The following is a 21,380-nucleotide window of genomic DNA, read 5'->3' as shown; positions in this document are numbered from 1 at the left end:
AATGTGGTAATACATTTAGGTGGTGTCTGATATTTTCAGACAAGGACAATGGACTCAGATGAAGAGGATTTGGCCTTTGTTATTGCCATTGTTGCTTCTTGTTATGATTTAGAAATGCAGTTCTATCCTTAGACACATTTCTTCCCGTCATCCTGCTCATTGCTTCAAAAGCAAACCATATTGAAGTATAAATTTTGTCCGCTCCCGCCCCGACTTTTCTGACTTTTTTTTTTTTTTTTTTGCAATACTCGACTGTACTGGTAGCGGAGGGACGCTAGGTTTTTTTCGATGCACTCGCTGGAACAATTATAGATAATTTAGAATTCCTGAAAAATATCGGCTTTCTTCGCTTTATCGCTGGATTCCTTTGATGAGACATCCCACAAACAAGGCCTTTCTATTATATCATTAAGTCTAAAGTAATCTTGCTCCACTCCATTTCTGACTATAAATTTTAGTATAGTGCAGAGAGAACGACACACGTGCGCGTATCGGTACCAGTACTGTATTTGTAGCTTATAACAAAGAGAATGAGTGTTGCGGAGTGTTGTAACTATAATCCTACTTCACGAGAAGCACGTCGTTTGCATCGTTTGGCTATCTGTTGACATGGAAACGGAAAGGAAGTTGCCGAAGCTGTGCCAACATCTCCCGAACAACGAATTGACTTGACATGTTTTCCACTTGGAGTGGAAAACACGCCAACATGTTAAAAGTGTTAACTTCAACATTCTGAGTTAACATGCAAAGTCAATTGGAAGACACAATCACAATATACATGTCAATTGTAACATGTTAAATTTAACATGTTGATGTTAAATGTTAATCAGTGGAGACCGGCCTTTAAATGGAGACCTGCCTTTAGAGCACTTCGATCGTCTTTCCTTCGATCTGGTAGGCCGTGATTTCAAATAGTAAACCGTCACTATCGATATACTTGTTCAAATCAACAATGGCTCACGCAGTTTTAAATTGGTTTTCTGTGATGTAAGGGTATTCGCACTAAGTCGTACGCACTTATCACAAATAAATAAAATAAAATACTGCCTTATATTATTTTATCCCTGTATCTACAAAACTGAACACTTGAATAAGGTGTAACTCCCTTGTAGTTACCAAATTATCACTTTATCAGATGAAACACACGGTTAGATCGATGGATAATCACAGATCACATTAAATTTTAGGACATTGAGTACGTCAGTATCACATGTACCAATCACAAATTTCACACTGGTCTTGCACATTTATATTTATATTCCCAGGTTATAATTACTATATACAACACTGAACACTATGATAACACTAACAGTTGTTAGTTATTTTGGGATATTTACGTACCACTGTATGTATAAAACACATGAATGAAAAGTCACTGTTACGCTGAAAACCTCTCTTAGGACAAATATAGATATCAGATTAGTTTAACGTTAAATATATTCCACTCCTGACCTTCAGCCTGATATTCGAACTCCTTTGAGCCTCTGCGAGGTACCACTCGAGCAGAGAATGGCGTACCGTTGTGCCCAAGGTTCTGCCACATAAACCTTTTCCTATTATATATTCTCTGCTACTTTCTCAATAACGGGTCTAAATGAAATCACACTTTCCCAAACGAGAGATCGCTGGTATTTCAGACATTAAAGTTATTAATTTCTCAGTGTCTATTTCAAGCTCCATAACAACTGCTTCGCAATCAGATTTCTTCAGACACCAATCATCATTGTGAATTAACGCCAACACGACGAGAAACAGGTATGATTTTACTGCAAATGCCATGATCAACAGCCGACGTGAGTATTCTGAACTTCAACCACAACCTGTTACACGATCTTTAAATAATTTCAGTAATGAAAGTAAAAACCAAATGCAGTAAAACCACACCATACACCAGCCAAACTCAGCTGACAACGTTGTCGTAACTAGTACCTTTTCACGGGAAAATTTAGTACGAATTTTTTTTCCCCGGTGGCAACCCTGTATAAACACAGCTGGAACTATTGTCTCTGGCTGAAGCAGAGCTGGACAGGAGCTGCAGGTGTTAGAACAGAACTTTGTGATACGATCAGCGGAAGGGGTGTACTGTTTACAGCCCGTTGAGTACGTATACATATTTCTGTGGTAACGACGGTATTCCTTGATTTACTGCAGATTTTACACTTTATTTGAGTAAAAGTAACTATTATTTTCCATTTGGGACAAATATTACAGTTACATTTCATGGATCGTGTTCGTTCGCATAACCATCATTGCTCTCTTGGGTGTCGGTAAATGAAGCCGACTGCACTTAACAGTTGCATCACTTGACAGTCTTTTTATGTACCTTCTTAAGGTTAGAAATGTCCGCTACACATGTCTTATTTATATGGCACCCAAATATTACCCCACGTTGGAAGTCACTAAGCTCACTTGACCTACCCTTGTTGCTGTTCTGTAGTTGCACCGAACAATACAAACCTTCCTGCCTCCTTTCATACTGTTAGAAGTGTCACTTTTGGTTGTTTACCAGTGTGCAATGGTGTCTGGATACTTTTGATCAGATAGTGTAGGTTTCCAGAAGAGATAATAATTCGATTTCCATAGTGAGTAATCCACTGGGCAACTTCAGAAAACCTAGGGTGAAAAATGGCTCTAATCAAGGGAGGTGGCTGTGCGGCTTGGGTGTCGTGACTGTGAGCTTGTATTCGAGAGATATTGGGTTCGATCTCTACTGTCAGTAGCCCTTAAGATGGTTTTCCATGCTTTCCCACTTTCAAACCAGACAAATACCGTAGCTGTTCCTTAATTAAGGCCACAATCACTTCCCAGTCCTAGCCCTGTCCTATTCAATCGTCACCATAAGACCTGTCTGCATCAGTTTGACATGAAACAGGCAACAACAACAAAATGTTATGCTGTACAGGGTGAATACATTACATACGGAAAATTTTCCAAGCTTACATCTCTTAGATCTTGCCTAAAGAAGTTAGAATGAGGATACAAATTGTTCTTTTTGACTGACATGCACTCAAGCACTCTATCATGCTGCATCAGGAAATACAGTATAATCGAGGTAAGTAATAATACCAGTATAGTTGGTCTGTTATTGGACATTAACATTTTCCATCTAACTCATTCCTGGCTGCCAGTGTTGCTCCAGTGAGCTAAGTTGGGTTTATCAGTTGGTAAATATCACACCTACCAAGTCCATGGAATTCTTGCTGAATTGTCACAAGTTTTCTAAATGCTTCCCAAGCATTGCATGTATCAAGAGTCATTGCCTCTGCAGTTTCTTTAGATTGTAGTATCACTTTAATTTGAGGCCTGGTAAAAATCCTGGCTTTTACATTTGCTTCAGATTACTTAGGAAGATGTAGAGCTTTAGAGTTATCATGCAAACACTTCACAATAAGTTTAGTGAGCCCAAGTTCGATGATGAGGAGTGGTAACAAAATCTTCTCTCTGGATACAAGGGGTTCATTTATTGCATTGTGTAAGTTTGGAATTGATTTTCTCCCTGGTGGCCATTCTTTCCTGGTGTAATGCCCAAATCTGCCCTGGTATTTCTAGTTTTGTAAAACCTTGGGAAAAATCCAGATTCGAAAAACATCCACATGTATTCCACTCATAGTTGCTCTTTCCCAAGAGCAACTAGCTTCTTCTTTCTTTTTCTTTCACCCTTTGAAATAAGCAGAATGAGCTACAGGATTGGAAGAGGAATTTTACCTGTTGTGCTGTTGGGCAGCTGTGAGATTTATTGCTGAGCAGTATAATAAAACATGCCATTGATCTAATTAAGGAAGAGATCAGTAACATCAGAACAGTAATGTAAATTTTTGCTCCTTTGGTAGAAATACGCAAAATTCTTATAGCTTACTTTGTATTGTTATTTTGGAGGGACGGGCTGGGTGGCTCGGTCAGTTGAGGTGCTGGCCTTCTCACCCCAACATGGCAGGTTCGATCCTGGCTCAGTCTGGTGGTATTTAAAGGTGCTCAAATACATCAGCCTCATGTCGGTAGATTTACTGGCACATAAAAGAACTCCTGTGGGACTAAATTCCGGCACCTCAAAAACCGTAAAAGCAGTTAACGGGATGTACAGCCAATAACATAATATACATTTATTATTATTATTATTATTATTATTATTATTATTATTATTATTATTATTATTATCATCATCATCATCATTAGTTTGGAGGATTTGTCAAGCATGGCAAGATGTCAAGAGTGCAGCTTTTAATTTGATTAGTTGTAACTTCCTTGTTAGATAAATGTTTTCCGATACTCTCTGTATGACCATAAGTTGCCCAGATTGGAGGAGTGGGTGCAGCAACAGCTATTCGTTCTTTCTGTCACCTCGCTGTTATCTGCTGCTGCCTACTCCCTTGCTAGCCACTTCACCACTGCACTTGTTCTAAATATACAAGAACTCAAAGGATGTAAATCTTCCTTCTCCTATCTTTCTCTCAGAACATTGGTTTTCAATTATATCCAGAACTGTTTGATGTTCTGGGTGTTGATTTCAGGATCATCGGTTCACACAGGTCAGGAAAACTGATGGCTTCATCCCCTATGAAAAAAGAAAAAGAATGTAAATAAATACTGTAGTTGGAATCAGCAGAAGGGGAAATACATGGAATTAAGATAAAACCGGGGCAGTACAATACAAGAAACTTTCACTAGAACTGTGAAACTGGCAAAAAAATCACGCTGAATATTTCCACAGCATACAAGATATAAGGTAACAACTCTTCAGAAAAATCAACCATCAGATTTAATGGTCATTTTGAATGAATCTAGCTATAATAATTTTGTGTGGCTATCTCCAGCAGGGTGCAGCCCTTTAAGGCAGACCCTCCGATGAGGGTGTGTAGGTAACCGTGTTATTGTGGTGGAGGGTAGTGTTATGTGTGGTGTGTGAGTTGCAGGATGTTGCGGACAGCACAAACGCCCAGCCCCCGGGCCATTGCAATTAACCAATGAAGGTTAAAATCCCCGACCCGGGATCCTCTGAACCGAAGGCCAGTACGCTGACCATTCAGCCAACGAGTCGGACAATGAATCTAGCTAATGAAGTGACATGAAAAGACAAAGGCTGGTAACCTCACCCACACACATTAGTATTGCCCATAACAACCTTGTTCAGCGTGTGTTTTAGTAGTAAATGGGTTAGTGCCATGGTAATCATGATTGTTGCAGCTTATAGTTTTCCTCGCATACCATGCTTTCTGATGAACAGAACCTAACCCGTTACTATCTGTAATTTTGTCACAAACAGTGAACTAACTGCCAATATCAGTTATTTTGACACTGAGGGTAATACGTTTAAAGGTCATTGCTTGACCTAACCATGTCACTGGCCTTTGCTCAAAGGGATCTTGGGTTTGATTCCCATCCATGCCAGAGATTTGAACCTTAAATCATTCCTCTGGCTCGGGGACTGAATATGTATGCCATCTTCAGCACTAGTATTCATCACAGGTTAGCTGGTTAGTTAGACATATTGGTTGCCTATAGGTCTCTATTTGAAAGCCCTGCACCAGGCCACTCCAGAAGCCATACACCACCACTACTACTATTATTTCTAGTTTTTCTTGGTCCCTTTTATTCGTATTGGGATGTTTATACAGCTGGGTGCCCTTCCTGATGCCAACCTCATTTGAGGAGCTAAAGAAGATCAGTGTTCATGAATGAAATTTGGTAAAGAGGTGGAAAGAATTGGCTCTGGCTTATGGGTTGGAACTACCCTGGCATTTGCCTGGAAATGGAAAAGGGAAACCATTCTTTGGCCAGCTGGTGGTGGGGCAAACTCACGCATCTCCTGAATACAGAGCTTGGCTCCATAGCCGTAGCACGTTAACATGTGCGGATACTGTGTCTGCTCTGTTATTATTTTCTTTCTTTCTTCGTTATGCCCGAATGAGGAGTGTGATTGGACTCGTTTAGCTGATGTCATTGTCTTTTTCTTCTCCCAAAATCTCTTCTTGCTGTGGCTTTTCTTGGTGTGTAAAGCAGTGATTGTAGACTAATTTTCTGAACTTAGATCTGTCTAATACAGTGTCATCTGTGATGCTTATTTTCTGAAATTTTTTCCAACCTCGCAGCCAGTTGTTGTTTACTTTCATTGATAGGGCAAGGTTCAGAATTCTTTTGGTCATTCTCTGATTACTCATTCTGAGAATAAGTCCATAAAATTTCTAACTTCTTTTCATAAATGTATCTGAGATTTTTTCTGAGTGTTGGTATAAATTGTGAGCTTTCTTTATCCAATTTTCCCCTGTACAGACTGGTCCAAAAAAATTCTTAAGATTTTTCTTTCTTCCTTTCCTACATCTGCTCCAATTGATCAGTGTTTCAGATGCACATAGTGCTTCAGGCTTGATTACGTTGTTGTAATGCCTTAATATTGCATTTCAGGATAAGGATTTTAATTATCTGCTCCAGGCGAGCCTGTGTGCTCTTTGTAGTTTGTAGATCCTTTCTTTCTTTCACAATTCAGTCCTGAAGGTTGAATGACTTCTCCCAGGTATTTTAAATTAGATGCTTGGGATATTATTATTTTTTTAGTTCCATTTGGGCCTGCTATGGACCACGTGGTTCTTATCTCTAGCAGCTTTCTTCTTTGACCAGTACTCCTTCATTTTTTTCCTAGTATTATGTTGCAAGTTCACATTGAATGATCTGTGAGAGGCAAGCTGCTTATGATATTGAGGAAACCTTCTGGTGGAACTCTTTTAGTGGTTTCGGTTCATGTTAATTATGAATCTTGTCGTTGTAAAAATACAATGAAGAAAAATATTCCTGCAAGATTCAGGCTATTCCTTGATAATGTTATGGAAATGGAATCTGCATATAAACCTCGCATAACCTTCTGTCCTCTCTGGTTTGTACCTGAGCGTTTGGGAGGTCGAAGGATCAAACCCAACCCTCGGCAGCCCTGAAAATATGTTTTCATGGTTTTCCATTTTCACAACTGGCATATGTGGGGTCTGTACTATTATTAAGGTCATGGTCGCGTTTTGCTAGTCCTAACCCTGTCCTATCCCGTTGTCGCCATAAGACCTTTCTGTGTTGGTGCAATGTAAAACCAATATTGAATTTTGTACCCAAGCAGTGGCAATTCATTGTTTTAATTTATCATAAGTTAAACAACTGTTAGTAGTTAAGTCTGGGTTTCTTTGATTGTAGGTAACTGAAAAACTAGTGCTTGTATTCTTCTTGTCCTCCTTGGATCATTTGAGAATCATGTTCTTCCCTCTGTCACAAAATAGTGCCTTTCCTATGAGTATGGTTCACAAAATTTATAAGACTAACAAAAATCATATTGCTTGCTGTGGTTGCTCTAATGAGCAGTTCCACCCTACAATCTGCCCTTAACCAATTAACATCTGTTATATTGGATATTTTTACAAATAGGATAGATCTAGGAACAGAATTGGTTTAGTATTTTGGATACAAAGTAGTACAGATGTATATCATAAAACAAAAAACAACCTCAATTTGCTCTAATGATATAAACAATAATAGTAATGTTATTGGTTTTACAAGATTGTACCATGGGCTTCGTGCTGACAAAACACTGCTTCAGCTGGTAGCGAAGCGACGACAAAATCTGTGCGGTTTGCATATCTGTTTGCTAAACGCATTACGTGTGAAGAACAAGATGTCGCAGAATGGAAGACAGCCATAGATTCTTTGGCATCAGTGATGAAAACAGTAACTTGCTAGGTGACTTATAAATTGCGAAGAGTTTAGAAAAGCGAGAGAATACAGGCAAAACTCTTTCTAGAAGATCTTGACTGAAGAATTCCTCCACGTGCCAATCCTAACTGCTTCAGCTGTCCAACGGCCTGAGAAAGAAATTGTAGTCAAAGAGGTCAAAGCTGCTCTGAGGAAAATGAAGCCAGGAAAGGCTGCCAGTCCAGATGTTCTTTCAGCAGAACTTGTGTATTCTCACTGTTGGGATGCAGCAAGATGGTTAGCACAGCTCTTCAACCAGGTCGTTCGAGAGGAGTGATCCCTGACTGACTGACAATGGAGCATCACAGTACCAATCTTTTAAAAGGAAGGAATTCCCTGTCATTGCTAATTATTGCCCAGTCTGTCATGCTATGAATGAATGAATGAATGAGCGTGTTCTAGACAGTAGGATTCGTGAGCATTAAGCTTACCAGTAACGAAGCTGGATCTGTGAAGACAGTACAACTAATCCAATTCAAGCTGCACGGCTGTTAGTCGAGAAACACCATGAAAAACACCAATATTGCACAGGATGTGGACATTCTTGAAATAGCAAACAAGGGTCCTTTATTCGATATAATGGAAAACTACTGCATACACCTAGATCAATATTTTAATGCCAATTACAATCCCATCGAAATCTCGGAGAAATCCAACATTCGATTTGATTTATTCATTACTTTTCTCAGAAATAATAATGTGGCTGACCAAAATTCGTTCGTAAGTTTAATTAAAGGAACTTCGCCGAAGCAATTACCATCACTCCCTCATCTTTCGGTTCCGTCTTAAGTTACTCCCCTTCCCCCTTTTCACTTCCCTCCTCACGCCACCCTGCACAACCGGTTCACTAACCCCACCTCCCCTTCCTTCCTCCTCCTTCCCTGCTCAACACACACATACTAGTTGCACACTACCAGTCAAGCGGCACACACTGCCGCACAAGGTGAGTGTTTCCTCACTTAGTTTTTCTACCCTCTTCTTTTTCTTCGTGAACTTTGTGTTAACTCTATCTTCTTTTTTTTTTCCCCCCTCATCATCAAGTTCCATTTGTTTCCGCTATGGACTGAGAATTTCATCCACTCAATCCACCGTATGCAGAGCTTTCTCGCAATTCTATAAGACTTTCAAGGATTTGTTCTGAACCTTTGCAAGCAACATTAACACTTGGACTTTAACCCCTTGAAGGTCACGGCACAATATATTGCATGTAGCGGTAAGTGCCGCTGTGGTTACGGCGCAATATATTGTGTGTCGGAATTTGAAGTGATATATCATTGTAACTGTGTGTCTTTTGGACAATGATTGAAAAACGGATAGCTCCTGACATCTGTTGGCTATTTTCTGAAGTTGTTAGGTTATTATTACCACGGGGAGCGCTGGAAATGAAATGTTTTTAAGCGGATGTCTTCAGCTTTCACATTTAATTTATAAATTGTCAATACGGACCAAAAATGAAAGTAATGACTTGTAATGTCTTCAGCTTTAGCAAGTCAATTGCAAACAGTTGAAATTGGCTGCGCCAATTGCTTACAAGCGACGATACAGTTTGTGAAATTCTTATGAATGATGAAAGTGATTGTTCAGTACTTGAAGACAGTGATGAAGATGATGTAGGAGGTATATCTGGAAATAATTCAAGTGGTGAAGACTTAAATGAAAGTGAGAACGAGGTCTTACAGCCGCCACGTCCGAAGCGAACAAAGGTAAATAAAATCAAATGGTACAAGAAATTGTTTTTCCATTTCTTGGAAGTGATAATACTGAATTGGTTCTTTATTGAGAGGATTCTGAAAGGAGACAAGAGGTCACTGAAATAGTTTTGACTGGAAGTTGTTTGTTCGCTAACTGAAGCAGGGCCTACAAGGACGTCATCTATTTCTGGTGGTCGTCCGCCTAGCGGGGATAATCCAACCGACATTTTCTTTCCCTTATCCCCCCAAATGAACCAGGAAGAAGACCACCTTCAAGAGTGTGCCATGTGTGTGCTCACACATCAAGAAGGGAGAAAAGGAACACAAGGACTGTAAGGAGTGCAACAAAACTAGTTGCCCTGTACCTTGTTTTGAGGATTATCATACCAAAAAACATTACTAAAAATGATGTTTCACAATTTTTGTGCTTAAACTAGTTGTTTGATATCTTGTTAACATACTGTGTTAAATTCATTAGTTTCATTAAAATATAATGCCTCTTGAGGGTTGTTTTACAAACATGTGCAAAAGCCTAAATTTCGGGGCGTGCAGTGGGTTAAGAAGCCTGACTCTCAAAGGGTTAAGCAAGTTATACATTACCCTCTGCGCCAGTGCTGTAAAAGTAAAATTTCACTCGGTTGATGCAAAGTACAATCGAGCTACAGAACTTACTAGAAACATCTGGAAATTGTACTCAGACTGTTAACGAAATTCTGTACTTTTATCATAATACAATATTTTAATGTTCATGTAATATCTCAAGCACCGTTGTAAAATTGATGCAAAGTACAAGTGAACTACGATTGACAGAACTCGCCAACATTTGTACATTTGAACTCAAGACATTTTAATGAAAATGTATACTTTTAATGTAATGAATCTGTATCATGAAATATTTTAATATTCATGTAACATTTCATGTATCTAACCACATATAATAACGAATGTCATTGCACTGTACATATAGCTCATGTTACTAGTTTTATTACTTTATAGGAAGGTATTGTTCTAGGACATTCGACAAAATGTGTACTTAAGGCTGATGATAACCCCAAGTAGGGTCGATACTAGTCCCTAGTGACTCATTGTAATGTAAATATATGCATTGCAAATAATATAAAGTACTGAAAAGATGGAATAAACAATTTTTGTGAAATGAAATTATATGTAATCTCAGTTCAATACAGAACCAAAAATGAAATTTATAACCCTTGATGGAAAAAACAAGCCATTTCTCACATTCTTCGACCTTGAGAATGCCTTTGATTGCGTACTGCACAGTCTCATTTGGCTAGCACATTGTAAACATAGCATGCCAGAATATCTTGTCAACTGAGTGTAGCTGCCCTATGCAGAACTGAAGAGTTACATCCAAACTACTGTTGGACCATCCAGTGGCTTTCTCATCATAGTCAGCATGCACCAAGGTTCCACCTTATCCCAGGCTTGGGCCTAGTGATAGACACCATGACAGCTAACCTTCACTGGCCATTACCGTGGACCGTTCTCTGTGCTGACGATGTCATGTAGGCTGCAGAGAACAAGCTGGATCTACAACGCCAAACTAAAGAATGGAGCGACAGGCAGACAAAATATGACGTGCAGCTCAACAAGAAGAAAACAAAGTGCATAATGTCAAATGATCAAGAAATGGGATCATCACTGTAGATGGTAATGACCTGCTGCAAGTTAAGAAGTTTAAATGCCTTGGTGGTCCCATTGAAGCTTTGATGGGATCAGAAAGTTCATTTCCAAATTGTACCATATGTTGTATATATTATTGGGGAAAAAAAAAAAAAAGAAAAAAAATAGTTTTTAAGAATAGTTCTAGTACAAGTTAATCTCCTAATAGACTGTAAAAATGTACAGATGTTTTAAATCCCACTTGTACCATGCTGTTCTCATTACTGGCATAGGAGAGTTGACAGTTAATATTATTTCCATTGAATGTGAACGTATGTTGGATGTCACATTTGAACTTTAAAACAAGAACAGCTTGTTCACTCCAATATAACCTAATGTTCTTGTACTTCAGTGCAAATTGTTATAAAAAATATTGTTTTAGAATAATCATAGTAAGCATCCACTCAGAGCTCTGACTTGGAGTTAGAATTCATGGCTGACGATGCCTGCAATGACAGGCAAAACATGTACCATACTTAAACTTATTATAATGACAATGTTAGAGTCCTAAAGACTTTACTATTATTGAATAGGTTGTTTCAGTAAATTAATTGTTTAACTTAATAGCTGACGATGTCCAATATGAAGTGACAAACAACAACTGGAGTCACTTGCGACCACAGGATGAAAGATAGTTTAAAATTTTTTAAAATCTGCCATAATGTCTGTCATCTGTCCTGTCGCACCCTGTGGTGGCAAATGTCAGCCGACTATAACTGGAACAAAGTGCAGGCTCAGTGTAATGAAATGAAAACAAAGATGCTGAGGTGGACAGTGGGCATCAGTAAATTCAATCTTGTTTCCAGTAGCAGCCTCAGGAAATGGGTTTGGCATTGCACCAATCCATGATGGTTTGGGCATGTTTTACAAGCAGGAGCCAACTGCCAAGATAGGTTACAACCTAGAGGTCATCGACAGAAGACCAAAGGGATTACATAAGGATTTCAAGAGCGTTAATATCTTTCCAGATGCGGCCCAAAATAGAATGAAAAGAGACAGCAGCTTCATATAGTGGACCCTATAACCATGTGGGATAAACGCCAAAGAAAAAGAATTTTATTGGTTTTACATCCCACTAACTACTTTTACAGTTTTCAGAATTTTTTCCTGCAGGTGCTCTTTTACGTGCTGGTAAATATACAAACACGAGGCTGCTGTATTTGAGCACCTTCAAATGCTATCAGGCTGTGCCGGGGTCGTATCCGCCAACTTGAGCCCAGAAGGCCAGCTACTCGGCCTGGCTGTCCTGATGTTAATTTAAGAAGGAAGCTTACCGAGCTCGATAGCTGCAGTCGCTTATGTGCGCCCAGTATCCAGTATTCGGGAGACAGTGGGTTCGAACCTCACTGTTGGCAGCCCTGAAGATGGTTTTCTGAGGTTTCCCATTTTTCTTCCCACTTCTAGCCCTTTCCTGTCCCATTGTTACCGTTAGACCTGTCTGTCGGTGAGACGTAAAGCAACTTAAAAAAAAAAAAAGGAAGCCATACTTTTGAGTGTCGAGTCAGTTAATGTGACTTTAAAGCTTTTCAGTCAGTCGGACACTAATTGCAACACCTATAACACTGTAATATACCTGTAAGAAAGCACACTATTAAACTATTTTGTTCTGGAAAGAACGTAATCAGACTCTATCAAATCACACTATTTCTTTATCCTTTATAAACTGATGAGATTGTTTAGAGATGTAGAAACATTTAAGTTTAAATTCTGTTTGAACCCTTTAATACTTGGCAGTTTGAACTTATCGTAAGGAAGTGCTCCGGTAGTGCCTCCTCTATCCTTGCGAGTGTAATGTTCTGTCCTCGACGTGAAGTGAGCTGGCTAGTTCGTTGGTAACTTTCCTTTTCGTCGTGCTTTATTACTAATGTTATTATATTGTGGAATAAATCTACTACTACTACTATTATGAATGGTGTTGACATCACCGGAAAATGATGTAATGGAAAATTACCAGTGAACTAGCCAGCCCATTAATGTCCAAAACAATTAAAATACAATAATAATAATGTGATGTGATAGAATCTGATTGTGTTCTTTCAAGAACGAATCATTCAGTTCTTTGTTTAATAGCGATTTTTAAAAAATAGGTATGTTATATATTGCAGGTGTTGTTAGTGTTTGAGAGACTGAAAAGCTTTAAAGTTACATGATGGCATTCATTCACGAGTGGTGGTGACTTCTTTCACTGTATAAGGTGGATGATAAGTCACTGTACCCATGCACAGTGTTACTATAGTGATCACTCAGAACTTGATGAGGTTGGGAACACTCTCGGAATATCACTTTGATAGTTTGTGATCCCACCCCACTGGACTTCCCCCACACCGATAATCTGCCTAGTGTACCGAGCTGTTGCAGCTCTAACAGAAGTCATTCGTGCGGCTTGGTCAAAGGCTTTGTTCCAACCAAGTGAAGGCAGTTCACCTGAATCGCATCTGGTTGATCCAAGTAGCACTGCCAGTCATCAACAACTTTTGTTAAGAAGGCTGTGCATGAGCTCCCCGGGAAGAACCCATGTTGAGTAGAGCTAAGCAGGTCTCCCTCCTGTAAGAATTCCAACACGTTCCTTGCTACTAATCGCTCCATATGCTTACAAATGAGAGATGTTATTGCCATCAGCCTTTAATTACCAATGTTCTCTTCCTCCAGTTTTGAAAATTGGTATTACGTTTGCACACATCCATTCACTGGGTACACAGCCACTGTTAATTGATAAGTTGTACAGGGCGCACAAGGAGGGAGCTAATGCTTCTGTGCACTGCACTAAAATAATTGCAGCTATGTTGTCTGGGCCAGAAGCAGCATGTGGTAGTCTTTTGACGGCTGTTAATTACCTCAAACTCTGAGAAGTAAAGGTTGATGAGGGGAAGTGGTAATGTCCCAGTTCATTGGGTACATATTATTTTGTACTTTTCCTGGGCTCATTATAATACCCTTTAAATTTCTCATTGAACGCTGTGTTAATAGCCTCGGAGGAAGTAACTGTTGTCCTGTTCAGAGTACGATTTTACGATGAGTTGCCGTGTTTTCTATTCATGAATTTCCACATGTCTGTGCTGTTCTTACCTGACCTGTTTATGTAGGTTTTGTATGCTTCACTGATGAGTTTCTTGGTTGTATTACTCATGCGTATATGATCGCTTGTGTCCTGTTTCCATTTCCTGTAGAGCGCATTCCTTTTGACTATTTTTGTGATCAATGGAGAGTTTTTCTTGGTACTGATTTTCACTTTAGGCACCACTTTGTCTACGCAGCGAAAGAAACTTTCTTTCCATCTAGACCAAACCACATTAATGTCTACAGTGTTTAAAGATAAAGGAGTGGGCAGATGGTTTCCCCATCAGCTGCCAGTCAACTTCCAAGTTAAAATCACCAGTTATGTAGATACCTTTATATTGGTGTTGGATATTTTATACACGGCTTAGAGGCAGTAGTAATTCCTCAATGATGTCACTGGGGGAGTTCGGAGCTCGGTACATGGAAATGCGTTCCAGCTCCTAGGCCTTTCCTGTCCCATCGTTGCCATGAGACCTATCTGTGTTGGTGCGACGTAAAGCCACTAGCAGAAAAAAAAAAAACTTTCTGCACACCATTTACGGTACCAGGAACACCTCCATCTGGTCCATCATTCTTTGCAAGTCCTCCATCCACAACTCGTTATCCAAGTTGCCACGTCTGAAGTCAATTAGCACGCTCTCACAAGTTCTTCTTAGTACAATGGTCTGTAGGTAGGCCTGTAGCTGTTTGTTCACTTCCAGCTTGTCCATGTGCTTCTTGAACAAGTTGGTGACTAGCCCGTCCCACGTTATTACCACAGGGACCATCGTCACCTTGGCTCCATTGTACATAAGTGAGAGTTCGGTGGCTAGCATCTCGTACTTTCTTTCTTTAGTGGTTTCAGTTTGTTTCAGGATATTTTTCATTGTGATTCCAACTTCAAATAATAGGATTTCATTCTTTACAAGGTCATGTATCATCAGATCCGGTTTGTTGTGTTCAATGTGAAGCTCAGTCTGTATGGTGACGTCTGACTTTATTCGAATCTGCTGATTGGATACAACATTTTCCACTTTATAGTTCTTTATCTTCTTGGAATTATTCAGCCCATACTTTTTGGTGAACATGAAATGCAAGCGTCTGACGTCATTGTGGCATTTCTTGTAGTCCATATTAAGCATTTGTCAACATTGTGTTGCCAGATGGTCTACGGTCTTTTTGCCCTGGCTGCAGTGTGGGCCCCTCTGGAATATACTCCCATGACTAAAGAAGATGTTTCTGTCTTGTATCTTACAGAACATTCCTTCTTCCTGCGGAGATATATTCCCCCTCATTAGCCGTAACGATGACTGTTTTACGTCTACAAATTTCTCCTGTTCATGGAACAATATGGAATGCATTGACTTAGCCATGACTCGATCCATTCGCATATGTTTTTATTTCTGCTTAACTACTTTTACCGTTACGTTGTTTCCTCCCTCAATTAGCTACTTCAATTTCAAATGTTCTTCCACGAACCTACTACGCTGGCGTAGCAGGGGGAGAGGTGATACTCCCAGGTGGCGGATAGTGGGGTCCTAATTGGCTTGCCGGCGGACTTGAGGGAAATAAAATACCTCTCGCGGACCAAACACACTACCCCCTGCGGGTGGGGGACGCACATGTAGAATACACCCGCGGTATCCCCTGCCTGTTGTGAGAGGCGACTAAAAGGGGCGACCAAGGGATGATTGAATTAGAACCATGAAACTACTTTTGATTCGTACCATCACGCGGGGAACACCATCGGTTGCCTGTACTTGCGAGTAGTACCACTATATTAGGTACGAAATAAGTTTGTGATTATTAGCACTATAGAGCCTGGCCTGGGGGTTTTCCAGTACCCGTGCGTCGTACCCATGTGAGCAACACTGCGGGCCTGGGCGTTGCCTGTGAGTTGTACCCTATATGAGCGACACCATGGGTCTGCGTTGCCTGTGATTAGTACCCACTATGTGAGGAACACCATGGGGCCCGTGGGACCGGCACCCGTGACTAGTACACCTAGGTGAGGAAACTCATCTGTTTGCGTTGGCTATGAGTGGCGCCATTGTGTGAGAAACACCATAGGTCTGTGTTGCCTGTGCCAAGTACAATACGTGTGAGTAGTACCCTCTTGTGTGGAACACCGTGAGTCTTCACTACTTTTGATTAGTACCCCAACATGACAAATACCATGGTTCTACTTTACTTGCAACATGTACCATTCTGTGGGGCCTTAGACATGGCTTTTGCACCCCTTTAGGCATCAAGCATCATTGTGCTTTATAAGTGGTCCCTTGGTCAGTAATACCTTTATTTACGATCTTTTTTTGAGTCTGATCCACTGTTTTGTTTGTTTGTTTTTTATTTCTGTTGGGTTCATGTCCATCCATTTATTCTTCATGACATTTTTTATTTTATTTTTGTCAGTGGATTAATTTGAACTTTTTGTAATTTCATTTCGTACCATTAGGGGCCGATGACCTCGAAGTTAAGCCCCTTTAAACAACAAGCATCATAATCATCATCATCATCATCATCATCAAATGTTCTTCAATCAGTCCAAGGCGGGTTGCATTTCTTCTTTCACTCTCTGCGATAAACTTCGTTCTTGTGTTTGTTGACAAATATTTACATAGTTAAAATAAAATCAATTTGGCCTTCTCAGAAACATTTTGTAGTCCTCTTCCTAACTCGGTTCTTTTCAGGTACAGTCGTTTCATATTACCTGCTGTTCTGACGATATTATGTTCTCTCACCTTCAGATCAATGTTGTTAAATTCTTCGTTAATGGTTGACAACACATACTCATTTATTGCTGCAAACAGGTTTCTTGTGTTCAACTTTGTTTGGCATACATTTGTTACCCGTGATTCAATCTTGTTGGCTATGATAACTTTATTCTCGGGCTTAATTACATTTCTCGAGTCTTCTAATATTCCTAGGTATTTGTATCCTTCCACGTCATTTACCTTCTCTCCAAAGATATGGTTTGAATTGATATTGTTCTCTGACCTCTGCTGATTGATTGTAAAACCCATTTTGTTGAGACATTGATTCGTCCACTGGCTCAGCTCGTTCAATGTCTGAGCATCTTTGGCAAACAATATCATCGATGAAAATGAGGTGGTTGTACTCAATTCTTCCATGTTCATTTGCTTGGATCTTCTCACAATTCTTATTTAAGATTCTGCTCAACAATTCCATAGCAATTACGAACAACTTGGGTGATAGAGCATCTCCTTGTAATATTCCTCTATTTATTTTCATGTCACCAACCACTTTATTTCCACATGTTAATGTTGTTCTGTTTGCCAAGTGTCCTATTGACAAATTTAATGATGTTTTCTGGCATATGTATCTTCCACAGGCATTCAATGAGATATGTATGTGACAACGAATCATATGCTTTCTGAATGTCTTCCCAAGCAGTACACAATTTATTATTGTACTTTTCATTTATGATTTTGCTTATAAGCGCTTGTTCCTTAGCGGATTGATATCGGTTGCGTGTTCCCATTTGATTACTTGAAATAATATTGTTCACGTCACAGAAATCGTTGACTATTACCGCAAACACTTTGCTAATTAATTTGAATAAATTTGAAAGGCATGTAATTGGGCTCAGGAGCTGCAGTATGTTTGCATTCGGGACTTTTGGAATCAAAAATGTTATCCCAGCATAAAGCTCTTCATCGATCAAGTCTGGGTTTTGAAATACTTCGTAGATTAGTTGTTCTAACCTCTCATGTAAGTTCATACATTCTCTTAAGAAAGTAATTATATTCAAAATCAGGTCCTGTTGCTTTCCAGTTCGCTAGGTACTTCATACACCTGGATATGACCTCTTTTATCTTATCTCTATCCATGTCTATCTTCACTTCCACTGGACTTGGTTCTTGGATCAGTTGTTCATAATCTTGTCTTTCATCATATTTCCAAATTGTAGTCCAAAAGCGTTTGGTTTCTTCAATATTGATATCTTTACTTACTGTAAATCTGTCTCCCTCAAGGTCACGATAGGTCTTCCTATAGAACTCAAACTTTCTGTTTGTGTTCTAAATGCTATACAATTTTCAGCTATCACTATCTTCTTCTTGTAAATAGCTATTTTCTTAAGAATTGCATCACGCGTCTTCTGAATATCACTACTCTTGTTTGAATGAATTTGATTTTCTGTACAAATTCTAATCATCTCTTTACTTGATCTTTCATTTGGGTGGTGGGCGTCAGTTATTTCCAATTTTCTATTCAATTTGTTGATCTTGGCTTCGATAGAGCTTTTATCAGCCAGATATCTTATTTTCTCATACATCTGTTGGCATGCATACAACACACCATTCATTTGCTGTTCTGCTCATTTTGTTTTTATGATTACATTCATCATTTCGAATATTTCTGGATTTATTTCCTGGCTAAATACTATCTTAGTTCTTGTTTTTTGCCTCTTTCTTCTTACAATATTCATCAATATTTGTCAATAACGTTCGCTTCACCTTGAGGAACAAGTCTGTGTTCTTCACCATAGATGGCACTTCTATTGCATTATTTTCTTTGAGGTTGTCCATTTCACATGTATTAGTATTCTGACTCTTATGCCTGAATCGATTGTATAAATTCCTGACATCAATTTGACGAGCTCCTTGGTCAAAGCATTGTTGAAGCTCTTTGGTTATATTCGGCCACCATCCTCGGGGCATCCTGCTAAACTGTGCATCAGTCGTCTGCTACAATCTTTCGATCCATTTAATTTTGTCGCATTCTTTAATCTCATTGACTAATGTTACAAACACATGCTCTTTGTTTTGTGCTTCTGCCGCCTCGACCATGTTTGGTACTTGCTTAGTCATTCTAATACTTTCACCTTCAATATGTCCATTGTTCTCCATCCTCCCTCTCCCTCACCTTGTTGTACAGCTGTAGACAGGGTTATTAGGTCGGTATCTCACGAGACATCATTTGATTCTTTCAATTTATTTGATGAGTCGATGCTCGGAGTAACCATTTGATTTTTATCACGTGTGATTGTGTTAGTAGATGTTTCCATTTATCACCAGAACATTACACAAACAACCCACACTAGCGGTAGGTGTATAACTGCGCTCTAGTCTTGTTTCCTCACAACTGGAGTGACAGTTCCACAATCTTATTGCTCCAAGATGTCTTTAGCGGTGGTCTTGTGAACTACTTATTACATTTCAATGTTGTCTAAGCTTTGATCCTAACCTATTTTCTTTTAGGCTAAGTACCTTCATGCAACAGTAGTTCTTGATTCTTAACGACACTAAATACTTCACACAGACTCCCCTTTATTGACCTTTGATCAGCGTTTTATTGGCCGTTGATCAGCGTTTTGCTTCTTACACTCTTCACAACTAATACAGTCTGTATTGTGCAATATTGCTTTTATAAGTACCAATTCACTATCACTGGCAAATGATATGTCCTATCACACAGGCACTATTATTGAATAATAAATTTATTATCATTAATAATTTTGCAAACACTGTCTAAAGAAGTATTGATATATTTTGCACTAAAATATGTACAGATATCAAATTTGGATGCAAGAAATTAATATGAAAGAAGGTAACCCTCACTAAGAACTAGTAAGGCAATTAGTATTTCATTAAGATATACTCTTTTAATGAAATATCATACCATGCTTCTTCCTATATATTTAATAGACACATAGACAATGTTTACATTTAAAAGACTTGTAAATGAAGAATGTTCTTCACAATCCCAGGGGGGGAAAAAAAAAGAATGATAGGCGAATAGTAATAAGGTATTCACATAATAACATAATAAAATTATTTAAAGAAACAAAGGAGAGCATTTTTAAGAAAAAAAGTAAATAAAAGTAAATGTATTTAAAAATAATTTGAAAAATAGAGTATAATCTTAAACAATGCACTAGTTTTCTACAAAAATGATTTTATAGCCATTCAAATAATTGGAGGAAAGTAATAATGAGAAAATGAAAACTGAATGGTTTGTTATTACTTTGTTAATAGGAAAGCAGTTTCATTTCTGACTAGCTGTCTTGTCCCCTAGTTGCCTTCTTAGGTTGCCCTGATTTCCTGAGAGTTTTAAGGCCCTCTGTGCCCTCTTCCTAGTATCTTCTTATCTAATACTAAACACTGTTTTCTGAGTGTCCGACCACTTCAGCAGTGTTTGATATTGGACGACCACGTACCTACAGTGCGTCCCCTGGTCACCTCTGTTGCATACAAACGGTTGTATCCGTGTCTTCCCACACTCCTTTTCCCTTGTGCACAGACTGTCAAAAGAGATGGCAGTAAGGCAGTAGAGTAAATGCAATGAGAACTTACAAGTTGCTGACTACTGAAGCATTTTAACATCAGTATACAACTCCAATGTTTTAGCAGTTTGGGGACACTAAATTACATGACATATCCTTATTCATGCGAGACTGATCATTATTAGTATTCAAATGGGTCAAGGTGCTGTTGCTATATTGCTGCAAATACATTAAAGGTCCATTATTCACAGGCAAAAATGTGCTAAGGAGGTCAGTCTTTTCATTTCTTTACATGAAGTGCCAAGTGATATAAAAATATTCCTTCTTATTTGACCATTTTTTCCACTTTTATAATGTGGTTGAATTTTAAATAACTGCTGAGTTTATTTCCCAAAGGGTGTATTTATAATAAAAATAATCTATCATCAACAACCAAAGGAAAAATAACCTGGCATTAAATACTTACGAACATCAGAGATGCAAGGGTGTTTGAAACACCATTCCTAGGAAGTTATCAGCGCTGATCAAACACTTCAATGCCATATGTATTGGGAAGGGATTACATCGTGCACATTTATTCAGAATGAAATTACAGTTGTTTTCCTTGATTAGGAAAGGCCAGTGTAGCCAGAATGTGCGTAACCAGAGTGTAGAACGCACAGCGTGGTTTGATGAACAGAGAAGAAAGGAAGGGATAATGGGTGAAGGGTCAGTAAAAACACAAAGCCACACCTCCTGGAAGAGACACATGATGTTTCCCGCCCTCCTCTCTTCTCCATGCTCAGGGTTGGCCAAATTGTACTTCCAAACGTTACCAGTTTCCCTTTCCACCTGGAATTTTCCTGATCATGAGTGTACCTTGTTATAGGAATGGAGATCACACGAGGGGTTGGACCAGATGATCGCAATTAAACTTGGTAGAATGCATCAACTTGCACACAGCTGATGTGTTTTGACAGATCAAAAATGTGTTTTGGAATCCAATCCAGCACCCGCTATAC

The 21,380-nt window shown here is 39.1% G+C and overlaps 1 protein-coding gene across 3 annotated transcripts in view; it reads left to right on the top strand.

The window, feature by feature from the left end:
* Nucleotides 1-1,504: 1,504 nt before the first annotated feature.
* The window catches only part of Polr3D (RNA polymerase III subunit C53), a 354,052-nt gene continuing 334,176 nt past the window's right edge, over nt 1,505-21,380 (top strand). For 2 of the 3 annotated variants that reach the window (XM_067142236.2, XM_067142234.2), the window contains exon 1: nt 2,005-2,100. The gene's annotated coding sequence lies outside the window, so the exon portion shown is untranslated. Of the gene's footprint in view, nt 1,756-2,004; nt 2,101-21,380 lie in introns of those variants that run through there. The other variant, XM_067142235.2, reaches the window with a different exon arrangement.

This window comes from Anabrus simplex, chromosome 2, assembly GCF_040414725.1.
Source record: "Anabrus simplex isolate iqAnaSimp1 chromosome 2, ASM4041472v1, whole genome shotgun sequence".
Classification (NCBI taxonomy): Eukaryota; Metazoa; Arthropoda; class Insecta; order Orthoptera; family Tettigoniidae; genus Anabrus; species Anabrus simplex.
Note: the sequence above shows the minus strand (reverse complement) of the source record. Positions and strands in the feature narration are given on the sequence as shown.